The sequence below is a fragment of the Galeopterus variegatus genome, unplaced genomic scaffold (assembly GCF_000696425.1).
Source record: "Galeopterus variegatus unplaced genomic scaffold, G_variegatus-3.0.2 Scaffold1019, whole genome shotgun sequence".
In the NCBI taxonomy this organism is placed as follows: Eukaryota; Metazoa; Chordata; class Mammalia; order Dermoptera; family Cynocephalidae; genus Galeopterus; species Galeopterus variegatus.
Window position 1 is genome coordinate 133429 of NW_007727130.1, and position 10738 is coordinate 144166.

At 40.2% G+C, this 10738-nt stretch overlaps 1 protein-coding gene across 1 annotated transcript in view; it reads left to right on the forward strand.

The window, feature by feature from the left end:
• Positions 1–5322: 5322 nt before the first annotated feature.
• The window catches only part of PPM1K (protein phosphatase, Mg2+/Mn2+ dependent, 1K), a 26869-nt gene continuing 21453 nt past the window's right edge, over positions 5323–10738 (forward strand). The window contains exon 1 of the mRNA XM_008574255.1: positions 5323–5408. The gene's annotated coding sequence lies outside the window, so the exon portion shown is untranslated. The remainder of the gene's footprint in view (positions 5409–10738) is intronic.

A 10738-nucleotide genomic window follows, 5' to 3' on the forward strand; every position in this document is an offset into this window, starting at 1 on the left:
GGGAACCGGTCTGTATGTGGGATCCGAACCCTCGGCGGGAGCGCCACTGCGCTTCCCAAGCGGCGCACTATCGCAGTGCGCCACCGGGCCGGCCCAAAAAAGGTACATGTTCTATATTTACAAGATACTTCTCAAGAGTTAGACACTTGTTTTCTCTTTTTCCATTCTTTCCTGGTAGCCATGTACCAGGATAATAATCCTAAACTTATTATTATCTTATTACTATACTTATTATTATGTTATTTATTATTATAACTGAATAATAATCCTATACTTTTCTTTCTTTCTTTCCTTCCTTCCTTACTTCCTTCCTTCCTTCCTTCTTTCTTTCTTTCTTTCTCTTTCTTTCTTTCTTTTTTAAAAGTGGTGTAAATGGGCTCACTTTATAACCAGTAAGGGGATCTGAACCCTTGACTTGGTGGTGTCAGCACCATGCTCTCCCAAGTGAGCTAACCGGTCATCCCTATATAGGGATCCAAACCCATGGCCTTGGTGTTATCAGCACCACACTCTCCCACGTGAGCCGCGGGCCGGCCCTTATACTTTTCTGATTGTAGCATTTATCTTACCTACTGTGTCTCTCTACCCCCTCTCAATTTTCATCATTGCTATAAAACCAATGCCTAACATAGTACTTGATATATAGTAGCAACCTAATGAATATTTATTGAATAAATGAATGAAAATTGCCCCAAGAAATATACAACCAAATGATTTTAAGTTGGAGCTAATAACTGTATCAGTTGAGATAGACTAGGTGAAGTTAGGTTAAGATGCAGCTACAAGGGCTAGCTGGTTAGCTTAGTTGGTTTGAGCACAATGTTGTAACATCAAGGTCACGGGTGTGATCCCCGTACTGGCAGCTGCCACTCCCCCAACCCCAAAGAAAAAGATGCAGCAACAAACAACATCAAAATGTCAGTGTCTTAAAATGACAAATGTTTGTTTCTCACTCATGCTACAGGGCCATCGTGGGCTGGCAGTGGAATTCTCTTCTTCATAGTCACTCAGACCAAAGGAGCACCCATTATCTGGAACATTGCTGGTTGCAATAGCAGAGGAAAGTGAGCAATGGAGGGTCTTGCATAGGGACATTAAATGCTCCAACTCAGAATTAATCTTGTCATTTACCCTCACATTTCACTGACCAGAATTAGTCACAAGCTCCCCGCCCTCCCTAGGCACCACCCAGGAACTGCCTGGGTAGGGGGAGAGTAGGAAATATTTGGCAAACAGTGCTAATAATGACTATCATATTGCATTTCTTTGATTTTGAGTTTTTGTGATTTATTTATTTATCTTTTTTTTTATTTTGAGCTTTTGTGATTTAAATAACAAAACACAATTTTATTTATAACCTTCTTACAAAATACGTTTACAAAATACAATTGTCCCCATAACAGCTCTGAGAAACTGATGCTTAGTGAAATTAAATACTTGAATAAGGTCAAATAAAGTAATAGCCAAATAAAGATGAAAATGGAAAGATAAGTCAAATCTCTGTACCACCGGTACTGGATGAAGCTTATTCATTCCATATTTGCGGAGGTAAATAACACAGAGGGGGAAAAAGCAACAATAATATTTTAAAATAAACTAACTGCTTCAAGTTTAATTGGGTCTGAGGACATGGCTTAAAAATTATTTGTGTCACTGTTTTGGCCATTATTCTGATGACACAGAAAAGGAACACCTGTGCTAGTAATTCAGGACAGAGTAGTGCGAACCATGGAAAAATACCTCCTAGTATTCCAGGCCCATGTTTTAGGCATGAGGCCAAAAGTAGCATATAGATAGTTATCTGGAAAATTGCTGATTCTGGGGATACAAAAACATCCATCTCTAATTTTTAACAAGAAATAGATTGATTATTCATTAGCAAATATTAATAAAAATACCAATTCACTATTGCACAGCATTTGGTTCCCAGGAAGACTAGTAAACTAATCAGGAAAAATGGTGCATTAGTCTAAATCTCAAATAATTGATTCAAGACTCATAGGTCCTTACTTTTTATTGTTTAAGCCCCATGCCACCCACCTAGCCAAAACCCTATGACCTATTTTGGGTATAATTTCCTGATAGCCACTAGTTTTCAGCAAATGGTTTAATTCTTTAAAATATAAACTGAAAAAAAGAAAAAGCTCAACTTTATGAAGGTATGGAGTGCCATATCCACTTGATTCTTTTGAACATTATGCAGTGATGCCAAGTCATCACTGTCATGCCAGGTCAGTGTTCCCCGCGCCCCCATAATGAATTCTTTTTGTAGTATGTTTAACTATGTTTCAGAGATTTAAAAGCCAGAAGTATATAATTCAAAAGAGATAAACTTCTGGCTTTATTCTTAATCAGCTATGGTAGTGTATGGAATGGCATGGTTTTCAAATGTAATTCCAAGGACTGTATTAGTATCAAAGATATTCTTCAGAACAGCTTAACTGTCTTTGCTTATCATATGACTGTGGATTACAGTCTATTATAGTAAAAGGATGTAGCAAAGTCATGATGTTCTCAAATGCTGGGCATGCAGTTTGCAAGTGCTCAGAAAGAAGGTCAAAGCTCCAAGGATAATTCAAAATGTTTTATACGTCCAAGCTTAAATTTTACTACATCAACAGTTTCTAGTTGTTGCCACAAATTTTCACCTTTATAAGAGCAAAGTCCTTCATTATCTACATCAAACTTTGGTCCAAATGTTTGAGACGTTGCAATTCATGATACTACATTACTGATGAACAGATTAAAACATAACACTAACTCAGTTTCCAAAATGCTCCATCAAAAGAAAAGGCCATCACCAAAAATCATGTATTAGAATGTTCATAGTAGCACTATCAGTGATAGATCCAAAGTAGAAACTACCTTGACAACCATCAGATGAATTCATAAACTATGGTATATTCACAGAATGAAATAAAATGAATGATCTACAGCTATATGCAATAATATGGAAGAATCTCAGAAGTAGACTATTGAACCAAAGAAGCCAAACACAAAAGAATGCATACTTTATGATTTTATATATATCAAGTATAAAGATAGACAAAAGTAATCTCTGTGTTGAAAGTCAGCATAGAGTCTACCCTTGGAAGGAAACAGGGACTAAAAGGCAGTATGGTGGGGTTTCCAGGTGTTAATAATACTCTACTTTTTTTTTAAAAGATGACTGGTAAGGGGATCTTAACCCTTGACTTGGTGGTGTCAGCACCATGCTCTCCCAAGTGAGCCAACCCGCCATCCCTATATGGGATCCGAACCTGTGGCCTTGGTGTTACCAGCACCACACTGTCCCGAGTGAGCCATGGGCCGGCCCCAATAATACTCTACTTCTTGATCTGGGTGTTGAATACAAAGGTGTGTTGAGACTGTAAAAATTCACTGAGCTGTATACACTTAGGATATGTGCACTTTTCTGTATAAATATTATATCTCAATAAAAAGTTAAAAAAGGAAAATTCCAGCAAGTCCATGAAAATTGAATGTCAACATAATAATCCTCAAGGATTTGAGAATTATTACTAGAATTTGTGAACCAGCAATGTGAGAATCACTCTTTAAACAGATTATTAAATTTACTGGATTCAGAACAAAATCCCTGGACCAGAAAACCTACAAGGTCAAAACAAGTTAATCATTTACCTTTAAAATCTCTAATCTCTCTGCTTTTCTCTGCCTCCAGTGATATTGCCGTAGTTTAATCATGTCATCTCCCACTTTAAATTTCAACCGCCGTAATCTCCTAACCAGTCTCCCAATAGCCCAGTCTACCTGTTCTTTGCACATTAACTGAATGATTTGAAGTCTAACGCAGATCCTTTCACTCCTTTGCTTCAAATGCCTCAATAGAGGCCATTAAATTTATTTATTTATTTATTTATTTTTGGTGAAATATTCCCCCCCTTTTAATTAATTAATTTATTACTATTATTTTTTTACATTCTAGGATGTCGTTGCAGAGCAGTTGACGGGGAGGGGGAGAGGGAAAAGGGGAGGAATATAGGGTAGGAGGAGGATGGAGGGAGGGTGGTGCGAGGTCGAGGCCTGCTAGGCCCATTATATTTAAAATGTAATGCAGACTTCAAGGTCCCTGCCACCTCATCTTCCTCACATCTTGCTGCTCTCCCCTCCCTCACTGTACAGCTACACTGGCCTTCTTTCTGTTCTTCCAAAAATGCCAAATTGTCCCACCTAAGGACCTTTGCTCTGCTGTCCCCTCTGCTCAGAACAATCATCACTTTACTGGTTCCATGGTTTGGTTGAATATCTGATTTCCTTCTCACTCTTAAGACTCTGCTTAAATGCCATCCTATAAAGTTTTCAGATAACAACCCTATCTAAAGTCAAGCCCCCACATTATTCTCTATATCCACATCTTGTCTATTTCCTTCCTTGACATGGTTTGTTATTATTTTACGTGTTTGTTTACTTGTTAGTTTTCTCCCTCTTCTTCCTGTAAATTCTATGAGGACAGCTCTCACGTCTAACAGGGTCAGGATTGTATCCCCAGTGCCTAGCAAGTGCCTGGCACACAGAGGTGCTTCATAAACACAGAAATACATGGTTTTTTTTGTTTTTTGTTTTTTTTTAAAGATGACCGGTAAAGGGATCTTAACCCTTGACTTGGTGTTGTCAGCACCACACTCACCCAGTGAGCAACCGGCCATCCCTATATGGGATCCGAACCTGTGGCCTTGGTGTTACCAGCACCACACTGTCCCGAGTGAGCCACAGGCCGGCCCCAGAAATACATGTTGAATGAATGAATGAATGGACATTCTCTAGGGATCGTAAGATGCCTGAGGCAATAAAACCAGACGCATTTTAAGCTCTGTGTCTAAGCCAAGGGCTGGTATTCCGTTCTCGATTTCCCAGCTGTCACCACCACCGCCCCCTTGCCCGAAGAGACACGCCCCCTCATCCACCCACTGGAGAGGTACCAAGCCTCCCGGCCCCACCCATCGCCCAGGCGCGCCCTCTCCTTGGCCGGTGCATCTACCTCGGGAGGGCGGGGCGCCACCACAAGCCGCTACTGGCCCAAGTCGCCGTCGTTCTGTCGTACACAGCTCTAAGTCTGCAAAATCAGACTGCAGCTGCAGGAGGCTCGTTCCTGTCGGGATCTGTGATTGGCTGCGATCGAGGGCCGGGCAGCCGGCGCACCGCCTCGCCGAGCGCCGATTGGCCGGAGCTGCGGTCAGTCAGAGGGAACAGACTTGCCCTCTCCATCTAGTCAGCTGCTGGAGGAAAATTTTCCTGGATTTCCAGCAGACGGGGCAGTGGCTGTTTTAACTGCTTCCTCTAGAGATCGGAGACATCGGAGAAGGCATTCTTATTTACCGACCAAGAAAGTCCTCCCCCCGCCCTCCATTAGCTAATTAAAACATTTCCAGGAACATAGCCGACACGAGGTAAGAGCCTAGAGAATGCAATTCATTTATGTTATTTATTGGTGTTCCCCAGATTGGAGAGTAAACGGAGGAGGGTCCTCCGGGAAGGCGAAGGGGAAATGTAGGTGTTACTTTCCCAGCCCCTTTAGCCCGTGTCCGAGCCCCACGGTCAGGCTCTGTTCTCCGTGCGCCGCTTTCTTCCCTGTCGTGGTCAAGAGCAGCTTGTCGGGGAGGGGCCCGCCCTGGCTGCACCGCAGGCGGCGGGCGTTTCCTGCCCTGACGGAGCTCGGCCTGCAATCTGAGCAGGGCTGGAGGCGTGCGCTGCGCGGGATGGGGTAGGAGGGGTGGGCCGGGGTCGGAGCGGGGACGAAAGAAGGGAGGCAAGGGTTGGCCGCCAGCGTTTCCCCGCCACGATGTTCCCGGGCGCCCTGCCCGAATCCCCCGAGGCGTGCATGCTGCAGAAGTCGGCATCCGGGAGACGTGATGACCCCGGGATCTGTACGCACCGAGGGAGCTTGGGAGGCGGAGACCGGGCGGCGCAAACTACTAGGGGACCCCAGCCATCTACAGGGCTGCGCGGGCGGGAAGGGGTTCTTCCTGGAGCACGTGACACTGGCAGCTCATCTGTCACGGCCAGCGAGCCGAGCCCAGGAGCCTGAGCTGTCCAAATGTGAGCTTTCCAGGAGATGGATATCGAGGATGCAGAGCCCCGCTGGGCTTTGATCTGAGGACTTGGGTTTTGTTTTGCCGGGAGAGCCTGTAATCTCAAGGCCTTGTGGCTTGTGATGTCTTTTTTTATCAGCCGCTTTCTGTAGATTAGAGATTTCACAGGAGGTGACAAAGTCGAGGTGGAAATAGCCTGGGAATTTGGAGTCTCTAAAGCTCCATTGGCCTTTCCGAGCTTCAAACTGAAAGCGTGCAACAAGGCGTCACCCGTTATTCGCACCCTTCGCCAGGGCTGAGGAAAGAATGAAATTTGTGAACGAACGACTAAAGTGACAGATTACAATGGTCTTGAAAAACAGAATACCTTCTTAAAAATATTTTTTCTAGAGGGATAAAATCTAAGCAGTTTTAAACAGTACTGAACTTTAGAACTCTTGAGTAATTTGATAAGAAACTGTGCCTTTGACCTGCTTTCAACATTATAGAGCAATTTGATGAAAATCCCTCAAATTCCAGGGCACCCTCCTGCCAGAGATAGTGCCTCCCTTTTCCAAAAGTAAATTTGGACAGTTCTAAGGTGTTTAAACCATTAAGGGATTATAAAATGGGAGTGAGATGGAAAATAAAGTTGGCATAGCAATTTTGTACGTGTGTATGTAGCTTTTCTTCATCCCCACATGCCTTTAAATTTTTTTTTTTTTTTCTTGGTGGCTGGCCAGTAAGGGGATCTGAACCCTTGATCTTGGCGTTACCAAGACATGCTCTAACCAAGTGAGACATCTGAGCAGCCCTCCCCTTTAATTTTTAAATCAAGTGTGTATTTCAAAAGTTTACTACAAACCAGATGAATTTTTTTCATTTCTGATGCTTTTCTTGACCTGAGATTTTCTACTTTCAGGATGTGTTTTTTTACCAGTGCTCTCATGCAGAATCTCTGTGCCTACCCTTATGGTTTCACAACTTATTTTCATTTAGCCCTCTTTGCTGTGATTCCCCCTGCCACTCACAATTGTTACACCAGGGTCCAACTTTTTTCCCTAGTCACAGTCTTAAAGTATCATGTTAACCAGTTAAAGCATAGAGGAGGAGGAAGATAGGTAAGGCCTGGTCATACAAATGAATACGGAAATGATGAAAAAGGAAAGCATTTTCAGGCATTTATTTATTGACAGTATCTAAAATATATAGGGTATTTTTGTGTGTATATATATATGAGGGTGCACACTCACATGCTTTTAAAAATTCATGTAGTTAAAGTAAACTGACCCATACACTTCTGTTTTCACTGGGAAATAAAAAAATTTGGAAGACAGTTTAGGTGGAAGATTGTTCATTTTTTTCCTTTTTGACTGTCAATATTTTAGGTTGATTATATAAATAACCTATGTTGTATGGCCAGGGTTCCAATCATGATGTTTATCTTTTATTTTCTTGTTTAGCATAGACTTTAAAATTTATTTTTATTAGTAGAATGATGTATGGCATAATGTGTTTGTGTACTTTTAGTTCATTTAACCTTTGCTCTGACCTGTTTTTATGTATTCAAAGGGCTTTCAAGCAGAGATATAGAAGAATTACTTCTGTCCTTTGACTCTTTTAGATGATCAGACTTCCAAAGATTGAATATACTGTAATTGTTAAAATGATTTCTAAAAATAAGGTAGCCTTGATTTCCTATTGAAAGACTGACAAAAATCTCCCCCACCTACTTTAAATGATTCCTGAGTAACTGTTTCTTAGTGTGTAGAATGATAAACTCATGTCAATTCATAACAACTGAACTGACAAATGAAGACAACTCTTAGTTGTTTGTCAGTGTGTTCTCCACTCTTTTTGTTATAGAGAATATGGTTTGCTTTTTTTAAAAAAAATGTTTTTGTTGTTTTTCACATCACAAATTCTACTCCCCTTGACTGCTAGTCAGTACATAGCCATTTCCATTGGCATCTGTAGAGCCATGGGCCTATGATGACCCATTCAAATTTGAAGCTCTGGAGGAGGGCTGACTGGTTAGCTCAGTTAGTTAGCCTTATGAACACCAAGGTCATGGTGGATCCCAGTACTGGCCAGCCACCAGAAAAAAAAAAAAGAAAAAAACCATGAAGTCCTTTACAATTTGGGAATGAGAAACCTTTTCTAATTATGACTCAAAATATAGACACAATCAGGAGAAAGGCTGGTAGTCTGACTTCTTTAAAAAAATGTACATGAACATAAACACCATAAACAGAGGAAAGACAAATGAAAAGCTGGAAAAAATATTTTTCACTCATCACAAAGGGTTAATATCCCCAATCTACGAAAGGTTTCTGGAATATAAGAAAACCAACAACTCTATTTTAAAGGGAAAAATGCACATGGAGGGCTGGCTGGTTAGCTGTTGGTTAGAGCGGGTGTTGATAGCACCAAGGTCACATGTTTGGATCTTTGTACTGGCCAGCGGCCAAAAAAAGATTGCATATGGTCATTTAACAGATAAAACAATGCTAAACTTCAAACATAAAAAAAAATGCAATTAAAACTACAGTAAGATACTGTTTTTCTCCCAAATTGACAAAAAACAAAAGTTTAACAACATACTACTGGTGAAGCTGTAACAAAGCAGACACTCTCATACATTGCTGCTGGCTGAAGGCTTAATAGTAAGGCTTGTCAGTAATTTAAAAATATTTCCTCCCCTTTTCCCACAAGTAGTTGCTATGACATTGGTACACATGGATACAACAGGGACCAAACTGCCTTCTATTTAAAAGTCTCAGCCCCTCCAAAATACCTCTTTCTTCACCATTACTTTTGTCACTTTGTAGTGGGTTAAATAGTGTTGCTCAAAAATTCATGTCCACCCAGAACCTCAGAATGTGGCCTATTTAGAAATAGGGTCCTTGTAAATTTAATTAAAGATTGAAAATGAGATCATACTGGATTAAGGTTGACCCAATACAATGATTGAAAGTTACAGAAAGAGAACATAGGTGGGGTTTTTGCTAAGTATAGTTTAACAAGTTTAACAATAGAAGCTGGTAACATTCAGTAAGACAAGCAAGGTGACATTCTATAATGCAATTAAGTCGATCCACTAACAAAAGCTTGATTTTAGCAAACATTTTCTTCTTATAGCAATTTCCCAGTATCTTTACATATCACTCAGTAAACTGTCTGTCTTTGAGCCAGCAACCTTGCTGTGTTACAATTCCTTATCTTACAACAGAGACTATAGCCTGGGGAAAATTTCCTGTCTTTTGCAAGGTCAATATTTGAAACAGCAAGGTTTTAGAAAACCAGGCCCTGTGAAGTACATTTGCTTTATGCATACTCCACAGAGAGGAAAAAAAGGGCAAGAGTATCCCAAAAGAGCTTCATAAAAACTTTATTTAATATTTGTTTGTAATTCTAGAACTGTTGTCTAAAGTAGGTGCATGCCTGCAAAGTAGCTCAAAGGTGAATATGGCATGCATACCCTCAGACTGAAGCCAAAAGAATAGTACTTTGCTAATATCTGATGCAATCCACAAATATGAATGTATTTCCTAATAAATGTATTTAAAGCCAGCCAGTTAGCTCAGTTGGTTAGAGTGTGGTGCTGATAACACCAAGGTCCAGGGTTCGATCCCTGTACCAGCTGGTCAGCTGCCAAAAAAAAAAAAAAATCCAATAAATGTATAAAGCTGCTTTGGGAATTATCACCATCTATAACTAGTACTTCTATTACCTGCTAGGTTTTATTATAGTTTGTAATTTGTCCCCAAGTCATCACCAGTATTTGACATATTGTTATTGTTGCTGAGTATGAGTAAGAGATATTCTTCTATCAGAAACAAAGGAACAGACATCTCTTTTTTTGTAATGGAATGTATTACTTCTCTTTGATGACCAGAGATGCTGTTTCTACCCCTGCCCCCCACACCAATATTGTTATAAAAAGAAGTGAATTTCAGTCTTCTATGCATAATTTTAGCCAAAAGGCCAAGAAGGGATGGCTTTGTAAGTCTTTCATGATATATTAATTATTTTGGTGAGCATCTTTATTCTAAATACTATGAAAGTAGAACTCATATATTTTTCATTACTTAAATATCTAAGTTTGTTCTTTGGAAACTCATCCTTTCCTTTCACTGTTTTACCCACTTACAGGAGTAATGGCCCTTCCTATACATAGCTGGATGAATTTCCAAAAATTCACTTGAGAGTGATTATTTGAAATCCATAATGCTTTTTCTCATAGTTGCACTGAAGCTAGGCTTTGTGTGTGTGTGTTTGTGCCTTTTGGGGAGATGTATTTTTTCGAGCTCATTTTTTTATTGTGAAGTGATTAAAACATACAATTATATGTTTTATTGTGAAATGATTCAAGCATACAATTATATGTTTACAGGGTAAACCTGTATAACCTCTGGCAGCATTATCAAATCTTAACATTATGCCATCTTTTCAAGTTGATTTTTTTTTTTTTTAAAGATGACCGGTAAGGGGATCTCAACCCTTGGCTTGGTGTTGTGAGCACCATGCTCAGCTAGTGAGCAATCCGGCCATCACTATGTAGGATCTGAACCCATGGTCTTGGTGTTTTTAGCACCGCACTCTCCCGAGTGAGCCACGGGCCAGCCTAAGTTGATTTTTTTTTTAATTTAAGAAAAACTTTTCAAGTTGATTTTTTTTTTTTTTTTTTTTTTTTTTTAAGGGGATCT